Source organism: Pleurodeles waltl, chromosome 2_2 (assembly GCF_031143425.1).
Source record: "Pleurodeles waltl isolate 20211129_DDA chromosome 2_2, aPleWal1.hap1.20221129, whole genome shotgun sequence".
In the NCBI taxonomy this organism is placed as follows: domain Eukaryota; kingdom Metazoa; phylum Chordata; class Amphibia; order Caudata; family Salamandridae; genus Pleurodeles; species Pleurodeles waltl.
The window spans coordinates 870,434,501-870,460,551 of NC_090439.1; the positions used below are offsets into that span (position 1 = coordinate 870,434,501).

The window sequence follows — 26,051 nt, forward strand, 5'->3', positions numbered from 1 at the left end:
CCATTAACAAACTACAAAATCCGTAACACAGTCAAATGTATGGCACAGTTTTCCAATATCAAATGACACAGACTTCAAAGTTCTATGTAAGCAGCCAACATATGTTTCATGGTGTCACCATTCTTAAGGGCCACAATATTATCAATAACAGTCCATCAGAAAACACAGACAAAAATGTATCATATCAGTTGATGAATGTCTAGCACTCTGAACCTACGAAGAACTGCCCAAACACAGTGTTTTCACATATTTCAGTACAGGATGGAAATGGGCCTACATTGCCCTAAGACGTATTTGCAATAAAAATAAATCCTGTCAAATAACCTGTATGGCATACAGTAACTTCGAGAACATGAACACATCAGATGATGTAACAGTTAGAGAGACCAAGTTCATCCTGACACATATTTAAACTGGGTTAACATTCTATCAAGCAGCATATTTCTGACATTCTACACCTGTCTAGTGTCCCTAGTATGTATATATATATATTTATATATATACATCTCTCAAAATACCCATAAATTATGAGATCGCACTCCAGAGAATGATTACTTCGAGCTTATTTATTGTTACCACACAGAAAGATTCCACACCAATGCATTTAGACTGCAAGAGTCTTGATCACGGTGTCACTTTTTTTCTGTTTCCCCCTTTTGCATCCTACATCCCACTTAGCTTTAATGAGACATTGTAGGAGTTGAAGTCTCTTTTTCATTCCTTACATTCAAAATGAAAAGATCTTGTAAATTTAATGACATTATTCATTAACGTTCGTTTACTGCAACATTTTTCTTTTCATATTTCCCAACTGTTTCTTTTATTTAGTCTTTTTGTTTTTTTAGTAGTCTTTGTAGTTCTTGTTGTGGCTTTATATGCTTGTCATCCTCAGAGATCCTGAGTTTTGTATAAAACTGACATGCCATGATCAAGACTCTTGAAGCCGAAACGCGTTGGTGTGGAATCTTTCTATGTGGTAACAACAAATAAGCTTGAAGTAATCATTCCCTGGAGTGCGATTTCGTAATTTATGGGTATTGTGATTAGTGACAGAGCATGATCGGGCTTTGGAAATCGATACTGGTGGAAAGCGTTCTGAAAGTGAACTGGCCATTGAGGAATGAATATGAATATATATTACCTACTGGCGGTTGCCAGTAGGTAGTTATAGTTGGGACCATGTTTCCATAGGAAAATTTTTTTTTTGACTTGTCTATATCTTTGTCACTGTTTGATGTTGATGAATCTTCACAAAATTTTACAAAAAAGGAGTTCTGGTGATTCTTGTTGTGCACAGAAAATTTCGAACTGAGCCATCAAGTGGGGCCGAGAAAAAGGGGGGGGGGGGGGGGGGGTCAAAAAAGTTGTCAGTACACAGATTGTGCTTTGGGGTGTTTGGTGTAAATCCATTCAGTAGTTTAGGAAATATTAAAGGAAATCCAAATTTGTATATCTGAGGTGCAGAGACTACGCAAATTATAACGAGCTCGTGCAGGGAAATGCAGAGCACTGATTGGCTGCCAACACTTCAACCAGGAAGTGTTGGCAGACATCTTGGGACTTAACATCAGCCTTATCCCACCAAAAAGTTTTTTTTTAAAAGTCAAGGGGCCAAGGTAGATTCACCCTGACCCCTTAGCTTTGGTGTGGGTGTAGGGAGCCAAGGGGCCCCCCCGAGCAAAAAACAAAGAAATATTTTTTTTTAATTTGTCCTGTGAATGCCCAACAACCACCAGAGAAAATTAATAAACTACAGTCACTGCTTGGTTGATCTTACATTCCAAATTATGCACAACGCACAAAACCTATCTATGTATTAATACGTCCAGATTTTTCAAGTAGACATTGGCCAGTTGGACACACTCACATCCTTAGAGGGTTGCAGCAAGACATGCTAGAAGCAAAACACTTACACACACATGACAACAAAACAAATTTGGTCATCAGAATAATTATTGGTGCCATCGGATTTACCTATGTCACCTTTAATGAGGGTGACACAGTACCCATAGCAAACAAATCACATTTGTACTAAAATGCAGAACAATGTTTTGCACCCACAGAAATGATTCTGACTGCCGTACAGAGGGCTGTCATAAAGAAGAGGCCACTTGCCCAAGGAAAACACATTATTGTTGTTATCCTTTACCGGCCTTAGAGGTTGTCACCAAAACAAGCGTTCCTAACGCTAAAGCATTACATCCACATTGGATTCAATGGGCAACTTCCCTGATCGCCGCTGATGTTGACTACATCTTTGACCTAAATTTCAAACACAAGAATTTCTCCAGTATGGACAGGAGTGCCCCACACCTACTAACATCTTACCACTTGACAGATACCAAGCTGTCATTTACACTGATGGTTCAGCACAACCAGCTGTAGGTTCAAAACATCAATACTCAGCCACTTGCAAAGCTGTGAGCGGAGTGATGAATGATGGTGTATTCCACCCTCAACATACCTACACACAGACCCTACAAGACTGCAACGCTCAGTTAGCTGACCTTAATGCTCATCTGATGAGCCAGTGAATGAAAATTCAACACCATAGATCTCCTCACATAAGGTCCGAAGAGAGTTGTCCCTTGTGAACATTTCAGCAGTACCAATTTTTGAGGGGATTGTTTGGAATAAAGTACCATTTGATATATATGGGCCTACTGAGGTTATCCAAATTCCTTATGTATTTAAGATTTCAATGACCAATGAAATTACACCTGGTGTTGTTTCCGATGACTGGGTTGTTAAAACAGTTGACTCTGTGCTGTCTGAACTGCAGGATATACACTGTATTTTAAATGAAGATGTGAATATTTAAATATCACTGAAGAAGAGCTGAATGCTTGGGTCCAGAATAGTATCTATAATTCCACACTTTAAAGTCCCAGCAGGTGGTTATTGTGGCCAATAGACACAAATGGGTGTCCGGCGCATTTTGTGAATTACTCAGGGGGTTTCAAGATTAGCTGGTCAGACCCTCTCTGTGTCTCGGGTCAACAATCTGGTACAGTGACTACATACAGTGTGGGAAAACTGTGCCAACAATCGTTATGCACTAACACCTTGGCAGCTGTTAAAGAACATCTTAGTCTCCAATCAGAGGAAGTAGAGTTGCAGGATTTCTAGCTAGGTCCAAGAACACCTCACTCTAAGCGATTCCTGTATGCCATATAGAATGAGATTTGGAAGCATTCTCAAATGGAAACGGCTGCACTATTTAAGGAAGATAGATAAAGAAAATATGGAAAAGGCTTTAGCTGTTGTCGATAATGGAATGAACACTCTGTCCAATAGACTATGTACCATTAATAATATAATGTCATCTGTGGTTGACATTATTCAGAATGACATGTCCCTTTTACAACATGGGCAAAATCAGCTGTGTTTCATCATGCAGTTAGGTTGGACATTGCAAATTCTGAAAAATGGTCACGTCCCTTGAAAATACATAAACGTTAGTGAATTGTTTGCTGTTTTTAATTTGTCCAAGGAGCAACAGATAATGACTAAAAGGGAAGCAAGTTACAACATGTTTAACACTGAAAAATTTGAAAAGCTGCCTTTCACTGTAGCAGAGACACCATTAACAGTATGGTTAGTACATGGGTTATAAATCTGCTGATTTCCACTTTTTGTTTCACAAAATGTTTGAAGCAGTTTGCTGTGGGCAGATATGAGCGGCTAGGAGATAGCTATATTAAGGAAGAGTAGGAGTTGCCTTTTGAGCTCAAATGTATGAACGGCGAAACAGAGGCCTTTCTGAGCGGAAGCAAATGTGAGACTACTGTTAGTCATTGAATGATTTACAAGCAGGTTTGCCTTCATGGCTTTTGCAATGCAGAGGTCGCAAACTTGGCATACTTTCGGAAGGGTACTTCCATACCTTTGATTCATCCAGCATTTCATACACTTCTGAATGGAAGTTATGTGGTTCTGAACAGTCAGAGTTGCAGCGGAATAAAGCCGGGCATTGCCTAAGCTATTTCAGTTTCTCAAATTGTAACTTGTTGCTGCCATGTTTTATTCACCTCACACACAAGAGATAAGAGTAGAAGAAATGTGGCCTCACATTGATAGTACTTATATACATTTTGCCAATCTGAGCAGACTAAAGGTGCTATTGTTTAACAAATAAGTGGCGTTGACATTGGCCAAGGAGACATACAATCTCCAGATAGCGAGATCATCAGCCGTGATACAATCCTTATTAAATACCAAGACCTCAATAGCGTACCAGGGAAACGTTGTATTGGTCAGCAATAAGGAATGTGAGTCTAGTCTCATACGAGACAGAGGGGGCGCTGAACAGGAGGAAATTGCACTTTTTGGTCAACAGCTGCCAGAGCTCAAAGCCTTTCTCCAGCTTCTCATCTTGCTGCACTAGTTTTGTTCTAATTTCTTCTGTTATGCACCACTCCCCAACATCTTTTCTCCAGCTAGCAACCACCATCGCCTGCTGGCTTAACCATTGTATTGCCAGCCACCTACATGCAGTGTGTAATGTATAAACTTACATTTTATTTTTTTAATTACAGGCTTCTATGCCAAACAGGCAAACTTGTGTGTTATTTTCCACTGGAACTCTGTCAAATAGCAATCATCTATCTGCACCCAGTATGCGTTTACCCAGGTTTATGCAACATAGTTTTCCGCTACATTGTGTTAGATGTGCTTGGAGCTATGATTTCGTCAGGTAGCATGGTTTTGAATAATGTGAAAATTAAGAAGTTGTCCACTCTTGTAGATCACTTTGCTCCTAACATTGTGGGAGCACTAACTCACATTAATGAAGAATAAATGCCTATGCATGCTATGTTTAAGCATGATTATTTAATTTAGACTTTTTGCTTGCAAAAGAGAGTAGATAGAGTCTGCCATGTGTTGAATGTACAACAATGCATCACCTTCACCCCCAATAACAGAAAGCTTATTCATGAATATATAAGTAATATTACTAATGTTTCACAAGCGGTAAATGCACTTGAAGGGTATGATTTGTGTGATTCAGCTGGTTGTTGGAAACTGGAAAGGGATTTGCAAAGGTTGGCGTTTTCTTTAAAAGTTTTGGTGGGATTATGTTTCACATAATACTGACACTATTAAGAATTATGTCACTTTGCATAATTGGTATTATTTTTTTAAATTAAAGTTTTGAAGCAAAGTATTGTAAACAGGAGGTAAATTGTGGGTGTGAAAAGAAGGGATCAGTAACATCTGTTAATATGAAGAAGCGCTCCAAGGTCTGTTCCCTCTCTTTCAATGTAGGCCTATTAATTCACAAGACGTTTATTGTTTAGGTAATCAGATATGTGCTAACTTGTTTGATGGCATTAGGTCAGAACAGATTCATTATTATTAATTTAAGTGGCTAGTGGTTGCATGGTTTATGATGCTGTATTATAATCTGATGATATATAGATACTTGAGAAAGGAAGTGCCAGAATTAGTTCTTGTACCAAATCTCAGACCTGTTTATTTAGGCTGCCTTAGGGCTGTTCAAGCTTGCTATTTAAAGATCAATACTGGAGATTGTATTCATATTGCAGGGAAACTCTGGATAGAGTAACCAGACACTTTATAAATCATTTATTACTATTATCATTGAGCCAGAAAATCTTCCTTGTCTCTAGGGATTTTTCTCAGATTTTTCCCTTGATGTATCTATTTCAAATGATTTCAGTGCTTCATGCTTATGACTGAAATATTATACATCTTAATTGACTATGCAACATATTTCTGCTTTCTGCATTATGCTCTAATATTTAATGAACATTTGTGGATTCTGAATAATCTAATCCTGAGCCTTTTGGAGTCAAAGGTAATTCTTATTGATTGCTATTTAAAATGGTGTTTGAATCTTATCTTTAGGGGCACATTTCCTCATCTATTATTGAGGTTCACCTCTCAAGGGGTACATTAGTGAAAGTAGTAAAAAAACACAAACAGGCAAGTATCTCTTGATGCACAATCTGTCTTTCCCAGTGACACAATCAGTCAGTGACGGCATGCCTCAAAACACTTGCCCAGTGTGATACTCTGTTTTAGAAGGCCATAAAAAGACTCCAGAATCTGGGGCAGTGGGCTCTGATGCTCATGTCTAACATTGAAGCGGCATTCCACCTATTGCCAGTCCCCCTGGAAGACTTGAGTCTCTTTGGCTTTACTTTTGACAAGAAATACTATGTGATTTGTGTATGTTAATAGGGTTCTCCATCAAGTGCATTCATTTTGAAACATTCAGTCGCTCACTCAAGTGTGTAATAAAAGGCTTGATGACTTCTGAGGACATAGTCCACTACCTGGATGATTTTCCTTTCCCTGGTTTTTGCAGCAATTTCGGTTACGGTTTCAAGCACTAGATGTAACCTTTACGGAGGCCCAGACTAATGGTCCTGTGATTATACTGTCCATTCTGGGCACTGAAATAGATTCTAGAGCTGGTGTCTGTAGGTTGCCACCGGCCAAGAATGAGCCTTTTCAAGCTTCCCAGAGGGTGTGCTTACGTGTCCACAAAGTTACGCTCCATCAGCTGAAGGTCTTGGTGGGCCAACTTAATATTACCCTCAGAGATATCCCAACAGGGATGTTTGTTTTACAAGAAACATTGCAAGGGCATGGTAGTGGTAGACTTAATCAGAGTCCTCCAATTGAAAAGCAGCATGTTACATATCTCTTACATCATTCCAAAACCTGTTCACTTAGTGATGTCTACTTTATTGGCTGCACAGTACTAGTGATGGGCAATCCTTGTAGCAGATACATCAAATGTGAATGTAAGAGGTGTAAGTTACAGTTGGCTGCCAACCACTGGATGTTATAGTATTAGTATGAGTGTGGGTCAGAAATTTTATATGTGAAATGACATAACCATATAATACCCTGGTGAACTAAAGGTCAGCCCTCCTTAACTTACCTGCCTATCAAAAGTAGTTGCTGGCTGTGCTGTTTCCAATCAGTGGGTTGTAAGCTGAAGATTGAGTCTGAGGGTGCAAATGTCTTTCCAGGTTCTGTTGTTGGGATGTGAGGTGGTGTAGTTGTCTTGGGAATAGCCTGTTTTACAACTGTCTTCGAAGTGTATATGTCCTGGGTGTTTCAAATGCTGGCTGGTATTGAGTTCCAGAGCTTGGAAGCTGGTAATAAGAAAGCAGTGCCTCCTACTGATTTCTTATAGTATGTGGTACGGTGGTAAGTGGTGCAAGCCCAGAGCGCAGTCTCCTGTTTGGTTTGTATTGCTTGAATTGCTTGTAGGTGTAGAGGTCCTTTACCTTGTGAGGCTCTGTGGAAAATGCATAGTGCTTTAAACACTGCCCTTCTAGCTATATGTGGACAGTGGAGTGGTTGCAACACTGGAATCGTGTTTGCTTGGGTGAAGGTGGGGAAGAAGTCTTCAAAAGCATTTTGGATGAGTTGTATTTTGCACATGATGAATGCAGATGTGCCAAGGTATAGACTGTTGATGCAGTCAAGCTTGAAGATTAAGAGTGGGAGGATTGGTTCCAATTTCTGTTGGTATCCAAGGTATGGGAAGATGAAATGTAGTTTTTTGATTAGGTGAGAGCTCTCTATATGACGTTGTTTAAGATGAGGCATCAATTATAGGTCTGAATCCATGCTTACCTCCTATTGATATTGCTGGAGGGGCCTAATGTTTCTTAAGCCATATGGTGGTTTGCTGGTATTTTTGCCATTGTCTGCAGGTCATAATCTCTGTTTTGAGATATTGAGCTTTAGATGGTCATTCATCTTCCAAGTGGTTATGGCCCAAGGCAATTATCAAGTTTTAAATTGTAGAGGCCTTCCAGGGCATTTAGTTTTTGAAAAACATTTTGGTGTCATCTGCATTGTTGTAACAAGTGAGGTCGAAGAATGTAATCAGGTTTGGTATGGGGTTCGGTAGATGTTAAATAACCTAAACCTACTTGCCATTCAGAAGCAGTGTCCAATCCAGATATCTCCGGATTTCAATATGGCATAGTGCTTTGTTTCGCCTATTTGGCAGGGGAAAAGTCATACACGATGTACATCGTAAGTTAGACATGAAGTACATCTCACTAACATTGCTACAGACTACAGCCATTATTAGGGGCATTGACTTGTTGCCGTGTGAGATGATGTATCTGATCTAGAGTTCTTTTTTTATTTGCAGGAGCCAGATAGTTTGCTAGGCTGATGTGCTTGCTGCAGAGGCCTGCAAATTCTCTAACTAGCAGTACTGTGAATCGGAAATGATCCAATATAGACTTCTATGCCACTAAGGCCTAATTTAACTGCCTTTTTATCTTTCAGAAATAGTTTAATATCTAGATAACCTGCCAGGGTCAACACACTGAGGACTCATCTCCTTGAACCAATTATTATGGAAAACATAAGCAGGGCATCTGAAACTGAAAGCATCTGTAGTATAATAAACCTCTCTAGACTTGTCCACACAACATTGACTAACATTTTCTGACTTATATATATTGTAACCCCAGATCTGCATAATATAAATCTGCTTTTTGAATTGTATTGACTCATTTGAAATTCTGCTTTATCTTTCCCTAATTTATGGTCATAGCAAATAAATTGCTGTTATGAGGTCCTATGTAATTATTGTACTAAATACATAACACATGATGAACATTTGGGGTACCGTTTTTATTGGGAGATGTGTGGGAATGCTGAGTGATAGGAATTTTATGAATCTTCACAAATTCTGGAATTCCCCTTCACAGAAATATAGAGGAAAATCTGTGATTTAGTCAAAATGTGGTGTTTCATACCCAGAGAATTCTGAGTAAGAAATGTTATCGTGTCCACCAAAGCGATGCTACCCAGACTACCCTAGGTGTCTTGTTTTCAGAAATGTCTGACCCTGGCAGGTTTCCCTGGGTGCCTACCAAGACCTGTCCTAATTACCACATCTATCTACATTGCCAGAATGGGTTAGTTTCCAAACTCTTGTTGTTTTCCTGCTGTGTTTGGGGCTTTTACTTTCTCTCGTGATACCCCAGCCACACAAGTAGTGTATTATTGATAGAACAGTAGGATCGCTGTGTTCCATTAGCACTGTCTGCTTTCACTTTTATTTTGCTGTGACGTGCTGTGACATGAGCACACACAACATTTAATGTAATATAGCAAAACAAACAAAAAATCAGACTCAGGACTTGGAATAAATTCCTTTACATATTGACTTTCATTTTGGAAAAGAACATGCTTCTGATGTTTTCACTAGAAACAATTTATTTTCCAGTCATGTGGAAAACCTGTTGAAGTCCACAGCACTGTGAAGGTAATGTGGTGGATGTCAATGGTTTGTCCTCTAGCTTAAAGCAGTTAAAACTCACCATGTAGCTGCAGCCTGATGTCCTCTCTCATAAGAAAGGACAATAAGCTACAGGGATATCATGGACAGATTGCACTAATTTCTTTGTTGCATGATCTTATGGGACTTTTCCAGTCCAGAAGGGCTCCACGATGGTAGGCTTCCAGGACTAGAGAACAGCAAAAAGCACAATGGCCTAAGAAAGGTGGCCGGCTGTTGCTCAAGGCCATGCACATCCTAGAAAAAGTTTCAGTTGCCAAACGTGATCTGTGAAGAAGAGGGCTAAAGCGAGAATAAAAAATACTGAGAAGTAAATAGGAGATAGAGAGAAGAGGTTCCAGAAAAGGAGAGAAGGAGAGAAATAAAGGAGAGTACATAGAAAAAGAGAGAGAGAGGTAGAGCAGGAGAGACATGAGAGAAGATTTATAGATGTAGCAGCAAACAGAAAGGGGTAGTGGAAAACTATTGGGGTAGGCGATAAATTCTGTTCCATCGGCATAGTTTTTTGTTTTTTTTTATATTTTTATTGGTGTTTTATCAACTGGCAAACAGTAAACAACTTATCCCACAATACCCTCCCTTTGCCCCCTCCCCGTGTGTACGCTCCATTTCCTGCGTTTGATCTTCCCCTCTGGCCATTGTCGTTTTTGGTCATTCTTACTCCTTGCATGAAACAATTTGAGACTGAAAAAGTGTCACTGGGACTAGTCCTCTGCTGCATCCGATTCCTCTGAGGATGTGCTTTGTTCCCCGGAGCCAGATTGTGGATTTTTCATGTGATCCAGCAGGTGGTCCCATTGTCGAGCCCCATTCACATTCCCCACTCCTTTCACCAGTTCCTGGTGCAGGACCCTTCCCTCTGCTTCAGCCCATTTGACGAGTGTTTCCCTCCATCTAGGTGACTGCGGGCCTCTGGGGTCTTTCCAGTGCATTGTGATCTCCCTCTTCGCGAGTATCAGAGCTAAATCTATATACCTATTTATGATTCTTTTCAGGCGGGGTCTGGGAACTCCCCCCAGTAATGACACTTTCGGGGTAGACAGGAGTTTTCTACCCCTTATCACTTCGATGTTATTGAATATTTTTCCCCAATATTGTGTCACTACTCTGCATTTCCAGAGCATATGTATTAGGTCAGCTTTTTGGTCTGCACACCTAGGGCATGCACTATTTGTAGTGTTATACATTGATGCTATTTATGCGGGCTGAGGTAAGCTCTGTGAAATATGTACAGATTAATCAGCTTGAAGCAGGCATTTCTGGAGACTTTATACACGTGTTGTAATTTGTCCCCATTGTGAGTCAGCTATCTGTTCCCCAGTGTCGGTTTGCCATTGGGTCCTCAATCTGTCTAGGGGGAGTAGTGTATCTTTTTGCAATGCTTTGTATAGTGTTGATATCGTTTTCTTGTCCCCTCCAGTTGTGCAAATGGTATGACATCCAGCATGTGTGAGAGGTTCCTTAGTGCCCTGTTTCCAGTGTTGTTGAATTAATGCTGTGAGAGCTCTGTGCATGAGGAACAGCCCCGCCGGGGCTCCACATTGGATCATTAAGTCTCCATATGTCATCAGTCCCCCGTCTTTGAAAAGGTCCCCCAACAAAGTGACACCGGATACCCCAAGTTTTGTGAGTCCCACGATGTTGCTGCCCCCAGGTAGTACGGTCAGGCTGGTCAAAGGGAGGCTCGGTGAGTATGGGAGTGAGGTTTGTGTGGGCTGTAAGCTGTGCTTCCAGCAGTAGTTCAGTACCTGCATCTCTAATGAGCCCGTTCCGCGCCTCCCGGCGGGTGTGAGAAGCATCCCTGCAATGACTATAGCGGGTAGCTCTCCTGTGTGCCCCTCCGAGTCGTTCAGGGAGGCTGCGTGCCATTCCTTGGTTAGCCACTGAAGTTGCCCCGCTAAGTAGTATAACTCCATATCGGGAGCTGCCAGCCCCCTTTCTATTGTGGGTCTCTGGAGTTTGTGTAAAGCTAATCTGTGACGTCCAGCCCCCCAGATAAAGCTAGTAAGAATCAAGTCAATCTCTCTGAAGATTGGGTGGGGGATTATTACAGGTATGGTTGAAAAAACATATAGCAGCCTCGGTAGGGCCACCATCTTCACCAGCGCCACCCGGCCAGTCACTGATAGAGGTAATGTCTTCCAGAATTGAGTATCTGTTCTTAACTTCCGAATCGCCTTGTTTATGTTGCCTTCCAACAGGTCCGTCATGTTGTGGTATATATTGATGCCTAAGTAGCGGAACGTGGATGGGGACCAGTCCAGGCCCCGTCCCTGAGTGACCTGGGGTGCACCTCGTCGTAAAGGGTAAAGGAGGGACTTCTGCCAGTTTATGTGGAGTCCTGACATGCCCCCAAAACGCTCCAACAGAGCCATTGCTCCAGGTAACTCTATTTTCGGGTCCAGGAGGAATATTAGCATGTCATCCGCATATAGCACAATTTTGTGTGTCTGCTCTCCTATAGTTAATCCCTCATAGTGCCCTCCAGTTCTGGCCATCTGTGCCAATGGCTCCATAGCAAGGGCAAAAAGCAGGGGTGACAGTGAGCATCCCTGTTGTGTGCCCCTTCCGATTTTATACGATCTCGAAATTGCCCTGCCCGTGCGAACTCGTGCTGTGGGCGTGGAGTATAGTAGTTTTATCCACCTGAGGAACCCCTGGCCTAGACCCATTTGCCGCATTATTATTTCCAGGTAATCCCATCTGAGACTGTCAAAAGTTTATAAGCGAGAGCAAGAATTGCGGTCCCCTAGTACAATTTTCGGGTGCTAGGAGGGCACCTGGCAAGATTTTCCCAACGTCAGCCGTTGAGACTGTTTGCGATGAGAAAGCTGCCACTTGAGTAGAAAATCTACTCGAGCGGCAACCAAATCAACTTGAGAAGCAGCACTCTCTACTGTACTGGGTGGTGCCATTCACACAGATTTTTCAGCATGGAACAAGCCCCCAGAGCTAAAAGTCTGTGCAAGCAGTGCAATCTGCCGATTTCCGCGTGAGTTCCGCCCATCCCTGGAAACAGGGTAAGAGAGGCAGTGGGAACAGAGATTAGGAGATGAGAAGAGAAGAGAGAAAGTAAAATAGGACCACAAGAGTCAAAATGAGAGCTAGATACACACAGCGAAAAGGCAATGGAGATCTTAAGTGGAATTTATAGCTTATGTTTTTGCTAGTACAGCTGGCCCAATGTGATTTTAATGCACATATCTGCACTCATTTTTAAAAGGGATCGTAGTTTAAGATCCAAAAACCACCTTGCATAGAGGTCAGAATAAAGTCTAACCAATATTACTCCATCAACGCTGCTTTTTACAATTGTTTAATAATGGCACCCCCCTTTTTTTGTTACTACATTCTCTTGGTGAGAAGTGCAAAAACCTCTTTCAATGCACATTTTCTCCTATAATCACTGGAAAGTCCAGCCTACTTTCTCAGAAGTCCCAGCTCGTTTATGAAGATGATTTGGTTTTCTAGTGTACTTTGGAATATGGCAGTCTGTTTAACTATTTCATAACATGAAGCTTGACCTGTAGTAATGCAGAACAAACTCTCTGCAGGCAAATATTTTTATTTCTAATGCACATGGCAAGCTTCCATGCTTTCTACATTATCCACTCAGAAAAGTACATGCTTAGTCAAGCAATGTTAGGCGCGAAGAAGGTGTCACCTTTAGGGTTCTATGCAAGGAGTCTACTGCATGTGAAAGAAAGGAGAATGTCCATAATTTCAGGAGAGAACTCTGCAGCATTCAAATAAGAGGTATGATACAAGCAGTATCAAAGAGAGTGGTCATCGCAGAGAAGGATTCTAGATGAACCAATACTCAGAGCCTTAGAGGCTGTAATGCTGCCTGCCCATAACCACCTCCTCTGACTGGAAACAAAATTAATGTCCTCAGCCAGATCACAGGCCCAAATAGGCCCATCATGTCTCACATAATTACTTTTTCTTTAACATGCCTACCTAACTTGTTATTTGATGTTGCCTCTAACTGTGAGGGGATGTATGCCATGCTGAATCCTGATCCGAGTCCATTCACTTTTGACTGGTGCTTTTGATCAAATGTATTTGTCACAACCTTACAATGAAATTAATTGTGAGAACTTCCCCTGTAAAATGACATTTAAATTCTACTTAGTTTCTGCTAACTTGTTTAAAACACACTGTTTGCCACTATTTTCCCATAATGTCTTTTATGGATATGCTACAAGCTCTCTGTAAAGTTATTTTACATTAGTGGTGAGTTAACTTAAAAATCATCTTATTAAATTGGGCGGAATTATGTAACTCCACACTTTACAAAGCAGATTATGTTTTCTTAATTTAGTTGAGGTAAGGCATCCATTTGAAACTTCCAGATGTGATGATTTCCTGATGCAGAATGTCCCAGGTAAGACATTCTCCATCACAACAAATACTGAGTGTGAAGGCTTGACATTCATCACCTCAAGTAAGAGTATGGGATGGGGGGGAGGGCTCTGAGCTGAGAGAAGCTTATTATTTTTTTTGTTTGAAGAACTTCATAAGCTTTGTATTTCACAAACCTTGAACAGTTTAGAAAAATCACAAAGATCTGAGTCAGCCAACTTTACAACTTTACACCCTTCTACTTTAACTCCCATATAATTGATAATATTTAAATTTGCATTGTAGAACATTGATTGGGTGAGCTTTATTATGTAGTTAAAAACCCCATGTATTCATTTACATATAATCACATGGTGTGCACCTTGAATATCAAAATCAGATTTTCAATGGCACAGAAAATTGAGAGCAGAAAATCAAGTCCTAAATATCAGATTTATATATATATCTTCAAAGTATGCAGATGTGGAGTAAATCCATTCTTCCCTAAATTCACTTATTTTTTTATATTTTTTCCTCTGCATTCTTGCAGTACATACAACCACACCAATAATTAAAACAAGCATTTGCAATAGGTCTCGCATTTGCAAGAGTAGAGCTATTGGTGTTGTAAATGACAAGGTATTTTATTTAAGTGTCTTGGTTTGGAGTGGAGTAGATGTATGTAGTGTGGAGTGGAATTATGTGGGTTGGGTTGTAATTGTTATTTGTGGAATTGTGCGGGTGGAATTGTGTGGTGTGGAGTGGACTTTTGTAGTGGAATTATGTGGCATGGTGGACATATAGAGGCCTTAACTGAAGCTGTGACAGCCTCATGCATTACCATGCAAAAATTAAGAAAAATCACAAAGATGCAGACATTTGCAAATGACTTTAGTTGTACTCTTAACTGCCTGGTTAATGTGTTAACCGTCTGGCTAATGTTGCATCTATATTTTTAAGACGCACACGAAACTTGCAGGTGGAAATGGGCCATTACATTGGTAATGTGGATGTGGTTTAGTTCAAGTCACCAATGCACATAAAGTTTTACGAACTTTACAAGTAGCAGCATGTGAAATGACACAACCCCTAAAGTGTTTTGACATTACAGGGAGTGCAGAATTATTAGGCAAGTTGTATTTTTGAGGATTAATTTTATTATTGAACAACAACCATGTTCTCAATGAACCCAAAAAACTCATTAATATCAAAGCTGAATATTTTTGGAAGTAGTTTTTAGTTTGTTTTTAGTTTTAGCTATGTTAGGGGGATATCTGTGTGTGCAGGTGACTATTACTGTGAATAATTATTAGGCAACTTAACAAAAAAAAATATATACCCATTTCAATTATTTATTATTACCAGTGAAACCAATATAACATCTCAACATTCACAAATATACATTTCTGACATTCAAAAACAAAACAAAAACAAATCAGTGACCAATATAGCCACCTTTCTTTGCAAGGACACTCAAAAGCCTGCCATCCATGGATTCTGTCAGTGTTTTGATCTGTTCACCATCAACATTGCGTGCAGCAGCAACCACAGCCTCCCAGACACTGTTCAGAGAGGTGTACTGTTTTCCCTCCTTGTAAATCTCACATTTGATGATGGACCACAGGTTCTCAATGGGGTTCATATCAGGTGAACAAGGAGGCCATGTCATTAGATTTCCTTCTTTTATACCCTTTCTTGCCAGCCACGCTGTGGAGTACTTGGACGCGTGTGATGGAGCATTGTCCTGCATGAAAATCATGTTTTTCTTGAAGGATGCAGACTTCTTCCTGTACCACTGCTTGAAGAAGGTGTCTTCCAGGAACTGGCAGTAGGACTGGGAGTTGAGCTTGACTCCATCCTCAACCCGAAAAGGCCCCACAAGCTCATCTTTGATGATACCAGCCCAAACCAGTACTCCACCTCCACCTTGCTGGCGTCTGAGTCGGACTGGAGCTCTCTGCCCTTTACCAATCCAGCCACGGGCCCATCCATCTGGCCCATCAAGACTCACTCTCATTTCATCAGTCCATAAAACCTTAGAAAAATCAGTCTTGAGATATTTCTTGGCCCAGTCTTGACGTTTCAGCTTGTGTGTCTTGTTCAGTGGTGGTCGTCTTTCAGCCTTTCTTACCTTGGCCATGTCTCTGAGTATTGCACACCTTGTGCTTTTGGGCACTCCAGTGATGTTGCAGCTCTGAAATATGGCCAAACTGGTGGCAAGTGGCATCGTGGCAGCTGCACGCTTGACTTTTCTCAGTTCATGGGCAGTTATTTTGCGCCTTGGTTTTTCCACACGCTTCTTGCGACCCTGTTGACTATTTTGAATGAAACGCTTGATTGTTCGATGATCACGCTTCAGAAGCTTTGCAATTTTAAGAGTGCTGCATCCCTCTGCAAGATATCTCACTATTTTTGACTTTTCTGAGCCTGTCAAGTCCTTCTTTTGACCCATTTTGCCAAAGGAAAGGAAGTTGCCTAATAATTATGCACACCTGATATAGGGTGTTGATGTCATTAGACCACACCCCTTCTCATTACAGAGATGCACATCACCTAATATGCTTAATTGGTAGTAGGCTTTCGAGCCTATACAGCTTGGAGTAAGACAGCATGCATAAAGAGGATGATGTGGTCAAAATACTCATTTGCCTAATAATTCTGCACTCCCTGTAATAGAGACCTGCATGTATTTTGTCTTATGATCTGATAACATGCCAGGGCTAGCAGTGATATGTGTTTCATTTAAAACTATAACAAATTATGTCTAACTCCTACATCTGCTCGTTGCCAAGAAAGAAAAGAACGCAAAGTGTGTCTTTTAACTCTCAGGGCAAGAAGTATCTAAATTCTATTTTCGCACAAATAATAAAAAAATTAGATGTAAAAAATGCTTAAGGCAGTAATAACATTTCACAGGTAATGAAATTGTGAAAGAAACGCTTCCATGTTTTCTTTTCCAACAATGTGCATTTTTGTAAAATGCTCTAAATTGCGATTGAAAAGCACTGATCTCGCCATCCCCAGTCATTGTTTATGCTGCTCGAGTGAATGCAGATACTCCCACTTGGGAGAAGTGACGTAACAATTCACTTGGCAGATCTAATGAGGTCACGGACCTTTCACAGCCCCCAAGGCAGTGGGAGGGAGCGCTTGGTAAACCGGGTAACAAAATCAAGCCAATGTTTAACCCCTTTCTTAAAACTGCGGAATGGGCCTGGACAATGCCATTCACAGGGGCTGAAAGGAGGGTCACACAATAAAAAATCACATTCCTTCTTGTGGACGCGCCTTAAAAACGTCATTTGAAAAAAAAGACGTGCATTGACTTTTACGGTGCCCGCAGCTGTAAATATAACACATTATTTCCTGTACAGGGAAATGTGTGGATACCCATATTCCCATTGACACACTGTAGACATATGTGTGTCTAAACGCAGGCATGTGAATGGGAGAGGCACAAAGAAACAAAATGGCTGCCCTGGAGATTACCTATTGCTTTCAAGTCACTTGAACACATCAGAATTTCCATTGTTGCGGTTAATTAAAAACTTTTAAGTCACCCTGATTAAAGTCTGTTTTTCCGTTTAATGTAATGGGTCTGATTTGGTAAATGCTTCATTCATGTAGCTGTGCAGTGCAGCATCTGGGCAGAAGACATTTAATGTGCCCTCGAACATGCACAATTTATTATGCTTGTATATTCACAGGGATCAAGTTTTCTAGTTTAATGGCCAAGTTCGAAAGGGAGCCACATGTAAGGAGTCACTAGTAACAAATGTGACTTCCAGTTACTCTTTGCCATATCTCTAGGTGACTTTGTGTGCATTAAAGAAGGGAGAGGGTGCTGTTGAAAGTCACTGAAACAGATGTTTGTGCAGTGGGAGGGAGCACTTTAGTAAATTGTGTAACAAAATCAAGCCAATGGGTAACCCCTTTCTTAAAACTGCAGAATGGCTGGTGAACCCCTGCTGCCTTATCTCTCTGGCGCCTTCGGTCACCAGAAGATGAAACCAGGGAATCCAGGCTGTGCGCACTGCTTAATGGAGGCCAAGGCACTCCAGGCAAGACCCGGATTTGTGATCCTGGAAGCTGTTGCCGCAGTATGTCATGGGCATGGTCTAACAGCCGACAATGAGGCAGCCATATTGGAATAGGTCCAAACCTCAAAAGAAAAAGCATTTGTCTGTGTTTTATATAATAAATGAAATATAATTCAAGCACTTGAGAGAAGTGCTTGTTTAAAATGAAGTTTTGTGGTTAGAGTGGCACCATCTGAAAAAAACAAATAAATAAATGCATGCTTTCAAGGGGTGAGAGCTGATGCGAAAACCACGCTGGCACCCCAGAACAAACAAAGGCCTTTATTTTACTTTACAGTTAACACCGTATTCTAAAATCAGCCGCTCTGCTCAGTCCCCTGCTAAGCTGAAATACAGCAGAGACATTCAGAGGAGCTGACCGGGTCTTTCTACAGGAAGGCCGTGCAGGAAATGACATTGGCAGGCACACAATCCTTTGTATAATATCTGCATGCCCGCAATTCTTTGCAACATAAACATATTCTTTAAGAGTATAAAACACAATGTTAAGGTTTTCAGCCTTTGCTCTTTTATTGTATTTAAGGAGGTGTATTTCCTCCATTGACTTCTATTGGGACTGCCGCGCTGAGTGGGAGGTGCTTGTTGAAAATTGCTATTAGAAAAACATTGTTTTAAATGAAGCGCTGAGGTGGGTGCCGCACCGAGTGCGAAGTGCTTGTTAATTTCAACCCAAAAAGCATAAAACAACAATGCAAAATAGAAAAATCACAAGCGCTTGTGAACACGCACCCACAGTGTAACAGGAGCAGGCAAGAACAAAAAAAGTAGTCCCTGAAAACAACAGATAAACACCTAAAGTGTAAGACTATAGTACTTGGCCGATGCTCCTCAGCTATGAAGGAAAGTGACGTCTCGGCTGCACGAACCAGTTAGAAGCTAGCAAAGAAAAGCGACACTGGAGTCAACCTATGGCAAGCAGCAAGTGGGATCAAAGTCCTTATACTGAAAACAGCAGGTCTTGCGGACAGCGCATGTGCGGTGCCTAGTCTCAACCTAAAAAAGCACCAAAAAGCATAGTGTGCTTTAAAACCATGCATACTGTTGTTTTTTCCTTACCAGTATTTGGGAAATAATGCACTTATTGTGCACAGCTTTAATGTTTGGTCACAGACGGCTCCATAGTCCCCCATAAAAATATGCTTCTGGCTATGGGCCTCAGTGGCTGGCTCGGTCGTTCATGGATGCTTTCGAAGGAACAGTGGATATGCCGTTCCCTGGTGTCTCACTGGGTTTTATTGTGCTATTCAGATTTGCTTTATGTATCATGCTAAAACAACTTGCATTGTTTATATGAATATCCTTGTTGGCGTAATGCCCCTTGCCCCGAGGCACAGATGCGAATTGCTGCAGTGGGTGCCCACCACTGCTGGGGTGTAAATAGGAATTCATACTGCTGGATAACCTGATCTTCAATGGCTTATGTTTCAATGCATGTGCAGCAAGATTTATCTTTCCGCAATGTTTGTTTACTGCACTATATGGAACGTTTGCCTTCTTTTAATAGGTTAATGCCTTTGTTAGTCTTGGTTTTATTAAACTGAGCTATGCTCTGTTGACCACAACCCCTTTGCACCTGTCATATCTGTCCTGCTCTCTCAGGGCGTGGCGGACGGTCGTGTTCCACAAGGTGGGATGAACTGGGTGCTATGCACTGGTTCTCTTCCCTGCTTCCCTGATGCAGGCAAAGGTGACTCACATCGAAGCACACAATGCAGACTCTAAACAAAACCGGAACGGGAATCTTCTAAACAAACATCCGCATTTGTCTCTGATATGACTGCGGTACGCTATGCCGCTTGAGCTTGCTGCCATGATTAACATAAATTGCACAATTATCTCAGGAGCTGCTCAGCAGTCTATCAGGTAAATAAAACAAACAAAGACCTGTCTGTCTTGGAAACAAATGGGATTCAGGAACTGAAAAGGAGCTCAGCACACCTCATTATAGCCCCCATTTTGGCACCATCTATCACAACTTGACGTAGATTTTAGTGTTCGGCAGAGTCTGAATCCCCATAGGCAGAAAAAGACAGCAGTAAAAGAGCTTCTACTTTACATGAAAAATTTGATAAACACAGAAATAGTGACAAAGAAAGCACACGGCTCGCATGTTTTCTAAGCTCTCCCGATGCACATGCTGAAAATATATGCTGGGACAAGCTGCCTGACGCTACCACTCTAGTATCCCTGTTGAATGTAAAACAAAAAAATCACATGGAGGCCCTGTGAACAAGGGCAGTTTTTAGAACTCACTGCATAGCCTACCACTGAATGTCCTTACAATTGGATAGCCTACGGGTGGCAGACATCTTAAATACACTCATTCAATCCAAATAAGAGGACCATCTGGCTAGCTAGGTAAATAAAGAGCTGGATCTGAACTGGGAGAGTAAAAGAGGACTCCCTGCCCATGCTCAAGAACAACTGGTCAATGACTCCTGCCTCTCTTTAGTCCACCACCTATTCCTTTCCCTTCTCGACCCACACCACATACATTACTCAGTCTCCATCCCAAACATTCCCCTCAACCACTTTTACCCATATATCCCCTATTTTCCCCAACAGGGCACTTCCTGTCAGCCTATACTGCTGTTATCCCATCCCAAGCACCTTCTTTGGACCTACCGGGCTGCCAGCCCCCTAACTCACTTGTCCACCCATCTCATACACACACTGTTGTTATCTTTCCTATGACCTCGTTCTGTCCACTCCCACCTACCTACCTCAACCCCACTTCACACACAAGGAACATCACCCTCACACTGTGGGAGCCCTCTGGTACAACTCCACCTCCTACATACCCTGCTGATTCTTACTTACAGGGCCTACCAACCCTCTCCTCTCACAATACTCACAGACCCATGATCTAACTCTTTCCCACAACAACTACCACTCGTCCTTTCATTTTTCTACCACACAAGAAGCACTCTTCACATTTACATCATTCCCACCGCAATGGTTACTTCACACTCATTCCACCAATCTCCACACACATACACACACATAAACACACACACTGACTTCAATCCCCTTGTCCCCTCTCACTACTTCCCCTCAGCGCATACACTTTCAACTCACAACAACTGCAACTGCAACTACTCCCCACCTCTATCACATCAGGAAGTATCCTCCCATCACAATAAAATTCCTCCGGGACTACTCTACTCCCATTACACATTACCAATAAGCACACACACAACTGACAAACCTCAGCTTCCAGAATGCGCTCTGTCCCACAATCTGATACTATCCCACACCATCTTGCATTCTTCCCCATATCAATCTGCTGTGCAAGAAGAACTCATCTTGCACATTGACTGCCCTCCCAGATGCCCATACCCTCCTCCCACCCCCCTGGCTCACACTCCTTTGAACCACTCCTCTCACCCCATGTGGACAAGACCCCACTTCACACAGAACCCATACACCAAAAGCCCACCTAACATACTCCAGTTCCCCCACTCTATTCCTCCCACCCCCAACACCTCACTGGCAGCTCCTACACAATGCAGCACAACTCCTACAGCACACAACATAGCACCTCACCACTGGAAACCATGAATATCACCCATAACAAATATACCACAACAACAAAAACGCTAAATGATTATGACATCACACCACACTCCTTCTCTGCAGACCCTAGAACACAAACTTGATAATCTCACCTCAATATTCACCAAACTTGATGTCACTATTTCCCATTTAAGCTCTAGGCTGTCTACTCTATTGAACTCTACTTCACCAGCAGAAGGCACACTACACCAGACACTCAATACCAAGGAGTAGTCACTTTCCTAGCCCCATGAAATTCACCCGCAATCTCTCCCCAGCCGATATTGCAAACTTATTTGCAAACTAGAACACCCCAACATTGTCGACCCCTAAAACTGCCACTCCTCCGGACAAATCAAACCAACACTGAATACCAATTATTTCCCTTACTCTGTCAAAACACCAGTCTCTCCCAAAGGAGGCAGCGGCCAACAGAAATATCCTCCCTATTGCAACCAAAACCCAGACAGCCCTTATACCAAATAATTTACATCAGTTCTACGATGCATACTCGTCTAATTGCAGATCAACAATGAAACACAAGCTTGATGCTTCGGACACTATTACACATTGCAACCTAGACCTACTATTTCTCACAGAGACCTGGTTCAATGACACATCACATTCCATATTTCACCACCTTCTTCCTCATAACTATTCACATAATCAGAAATGACAGAGTAGGTAGAGTTGAGGGGAGGTGTTGCTGCCATCTTCAGGGACTTACTACAATGCAAGGTGCTTCCCAATTGTCCTTTTTCCACATTATAGTGCCTGATCCTGGACCTAAGAGTACAACACAACTCTCCTTCAGCATTAATGTAATCTATCACCCACCATGTGACAATTTGGCCTTTACCAGGGAATACATTGATCGCGTGTGACCAATCAACACAAAACAAGGTGATTGTTTTATTACAAGATTCTAATCTTCACTGGGACAACACCGAAGATTCTACAGTCAGTCAGCTTTCTCTCTGCAAACAATCTAAACAACACAGTCTTAAACTAACATACACAAAAGGCTCTAGGCTTGATCTAATAATCTTCAATGATAACCTCCTGTTAATTGATGAACCCATTCCGGTAAACTGGTCTGCCCACTTTCTTATTCTTTTCTTGTTGCAATTCTGTCACTTCGTGTCCAGAGGCCAACCAAAAAAAAAAGTAACTTCCTGATTTTGTGACACAAGAACATTGACATCAACACACTCAGCAAATTCTGCAATGAAAGTACTACCCCCATTAGTCCCACCACAGAGGTCAGTACCTCAACTGCCCACTGCTTCCAAAGTCTCTCTATTTTGCTTCATGAGGCAATCCCCACTCCAAAGCTAAACGAAAAGACCAACAACAACGTCTCCATGGTGTCATAAGGAGCTGTACGAAGAAAGAAATACCTTGAGAGAAATGGAGACAGACACCTTCCACCGCTAATGTCATGGCTTTAACAGATCAAATCAGCTAACTACCCTTCCTTGTCCACTTCCAACAAATTTGATGACCCCCTCCAAGGAAGCATTAGAGTTTGGTCAATATTTTGACTCCAAAGTGAAATCGCTCCTATGCCAAGATTATCATCCTACTTCCACACCATGGTTTGCAAAGCCAAGGACACCTGGCAAACCACAGACATTAACAGGGAGGACGTCACACTTAAAAACATGAAAAACAAACCCTCATATCACTTTGTGGACCCTATCCCAAGTAACATTACAAAATATCTTTACACACATGCTCCTTTGCTGGGCAAAACTGGTGAATCTCTCTCTCAGACGAGGATCATTCCCTGACTCCCTCAACACTGGTCAAGTCACTTGACTTCACAAAAAATGCAAATGACCTCAACAACTATTGATATATCTCCAACCTGCGGTTTCTTGCAAAAAATCGAATTATCTGTAGCTCAGAAACTCACCCAATACATCAACAACAACAACCTTCTAGACAAATTCCAATCTGGGTTCTATCATGGGTGCAGCACCGACAAAGCACTGCTTCAGGTAGTTAATGATGCTGTTCAAGCCCGAGAATCTGGCAGCTTCTGCCTCCTGATCCTTATCGACCTGTCTGCAGCTTTTGACACAATAAATCACCACATACTTCTCAACACACAAACAAAATCAGATGGGCATTGACAGCATGGCCTTTAAAAAGTTTGAATCCTTCCTCATGGATATCTCACACAAGATAAAACAAGTGATGACTGTCTCTCTTCACTGAAGGCTGTCGATCAAAGAGTCACAGTGTTCTGCCCTTGCTCCTACCCTATTCAACCACTATATAAAGCCTCTCAGGTCATACTAGGAAAGGCTGAGATCCTCTATCATCAGTATGCACATGACATATATGCACATAACACCCAACTCTACTGGAAGGTCTCGTCCACTAACGACATCCCTCATTTTGCCACCACGTTTACTCTTTTTAAGATTCGATGACTTCTCACAATCTACAACTGAACCCTTCCAAAACCAAATTACTCCTCATTTCCTCTTTGGATTCGACACTGCATGTACAAACCTCGATAGATACACTCAACAATCGTAATAGCAATCCATCTTCGTGCCAGATCCCTGGGAGTCACTCTGGATAAAAGGCTCAATCTTCCAACTTAAATCAGCACCCTGGACAGGAATGTACAATATCAACTACGCCTTCTTTGGGGAATCCCCAGCGCCATTCCTGAGCAAGATCTAAAATCTCTTGTTCAGTCATTGGTTCTCCTCAGAATCAACTGGTGTAACTCTCTCCTGACAGGTCTCCCCAAGACCTACATCAGCCCTCTGAAATAGTTCTACAATCAGCGGCTCGTTTTCTCTGTGGAGCAAAAAGAATCAACCATATCTCCCGTATGCCTGTCACACTTTGATAGCTCCTCACAGAAGCCTCAGTGATTAGAAGATCGACTCTATCCTCCACAAGGCCTTACACACATCCTCTCCTCACCACCTAGTGAACGAAATTAAGCTATTGTGAGGCACCTGACAATCGCGAAATGTTGAAGCTATGTTAGTGCCTCTGGCCTTTAAAAAGAAAGAACTCAGGGCACACTGTTTCTCGGGTGGCACAACCAGGATATGGAACTCCCAACCCCAAAAACTGCAAACCACTACCTTATTGCCGATCTTCAAAACGGAGCTGAAAGCTCTTCTCCTACATAGACCTGTTGGCCAGTTGTCCCCTTAGCCAACCTCCCCTATGATCACGTATCCTCCCTGAGACTGAGATTAACTACACTACCCCGGTCTCACTCGGCCTAACCTTACCTATTCCACATACAGCCTCTAACAAACTGTCGATCCGTTCCTTTGCAACAATCGAAACAAGCAACCCGCCACTTTGAGCCTTTTGAAATGATCGTAACTAGCAACTGCTTGTAAAATTGTATCTCTTAAAGTAAATACGTTAATACCTGCAAAAGAAAATGGGGAATATACTCCTCTGCATGCCTAAGGCACAACTATGATCATGTTTTGGTTAAAAAAAATCCACTCATAGGCCCTCTCGTGCGTTTTTTGTTGTCTCAGGCAACGCGATTAGTTGGCGTTTGGGCTAATCGCTTTGTCCAAAATATTCCCCACCTTTCATAAGTGTAGCAGCGCATTACCTCTTGATAGATACCATTCCTCGTATATTACTTGCTGATTGAGGACGGTGCATCCCCTCAAGGCAAACACCCTCTGCAAAGGCAACATGCTCTCCAAATAAAGTTAAAAAATGTCATGTCTCCCAATGCCTTTATTCCAATACTAGCATTTTGGTCCTGTTTTACTAGTTACATTTTACTTTGTTCTAATAAGTAGGTGCAGGAATTTTACAGATTGATTTCATGTCTCTAATGTGGCTATTATTTCACCGACATTTCTATGGGGAAAAGCCGGCTGCGTTGTGCCATTGATACCGGGTTCACCCCAGGTTTTTATATTGAACTGCGTTTGAATCAGTGCTTAATTTGTGCTTGTTGTTGGCGGTGCTGAGCACGGCACTTATTTTTAAGGGCAGGGCTTATTCTTCTGCCTCAAGCATTCGCTGAGAGCAAAAGACACACATGGGAAAGGCGGCGGAAGAGAAAAACGAAAAATCGTCATAAAGGAAGAAAGCAGAAAGCTGCAGGAGTGAGCTGAAGGGGCAGCGAGTGGCTTTATATGGATTGACGAGGCCCGAGATGGCTTTAAGATTAAGCTGCCTCAGTATTCTGTGTTCGCACAGTTAATTGTAGCAGCTGCGTGTTCAAGAGGAGGGCTCTGGGCACCGGCACCTTTTTATTTACAAATGAAGCACTGGTTTGAATTAACAAGGCAGAACCAAAGTCTTTAATTGGTCCTCCCTTCAGTTATCATTCACGAATCTCACTCCAAGGAAGCGTACACCCATCATTCCCAGGTATTAGTATAGGTATATTTCCCGGTGTTGCTTTTGGGCTCTTTGCATCGGTGGTTGGCATTCTCTCCATTTCCCGGGATTCCCACGGTGCGCGGCGCATTCTCTGGCATGGGGTTGGGAGCAGTCCCTGCTGCAGCGTAGCCAGGCTGCTATTTGAGTAATAAAATGCAGCAATAATGGGGTCCAGAGGGCCACTCAGACCTTCGCGCCCAGATGCCACTTCATCTGCTGCATCAGTGGAAGCCATGCTGAGGAGAGCCTCCCCTCTCGATCTTCGCCTCTCTTCGCCCGAGGCATATTACTTAGGAGGGTGTGATTTTCTACCTCGCGCAGTTTTATTATGACGGATCGTCTGC

The 26,051-nt window shown here is 42.0% G+C and overlaps 1 protein-coding gene across 4 annotated transcripts in view; it reads right to left on the reverse strand.

Annotated features, from left to right (window-relative positions):
• NIPAL2 (NIPA like domain containing 2) overlaps positions 1-26,051 on the reverse strand; it is a 433,718-nt gene that overhangs the window by 82,765 nt on the left and 324,902 nt on the right. The window lies entirely within an intron of this gene.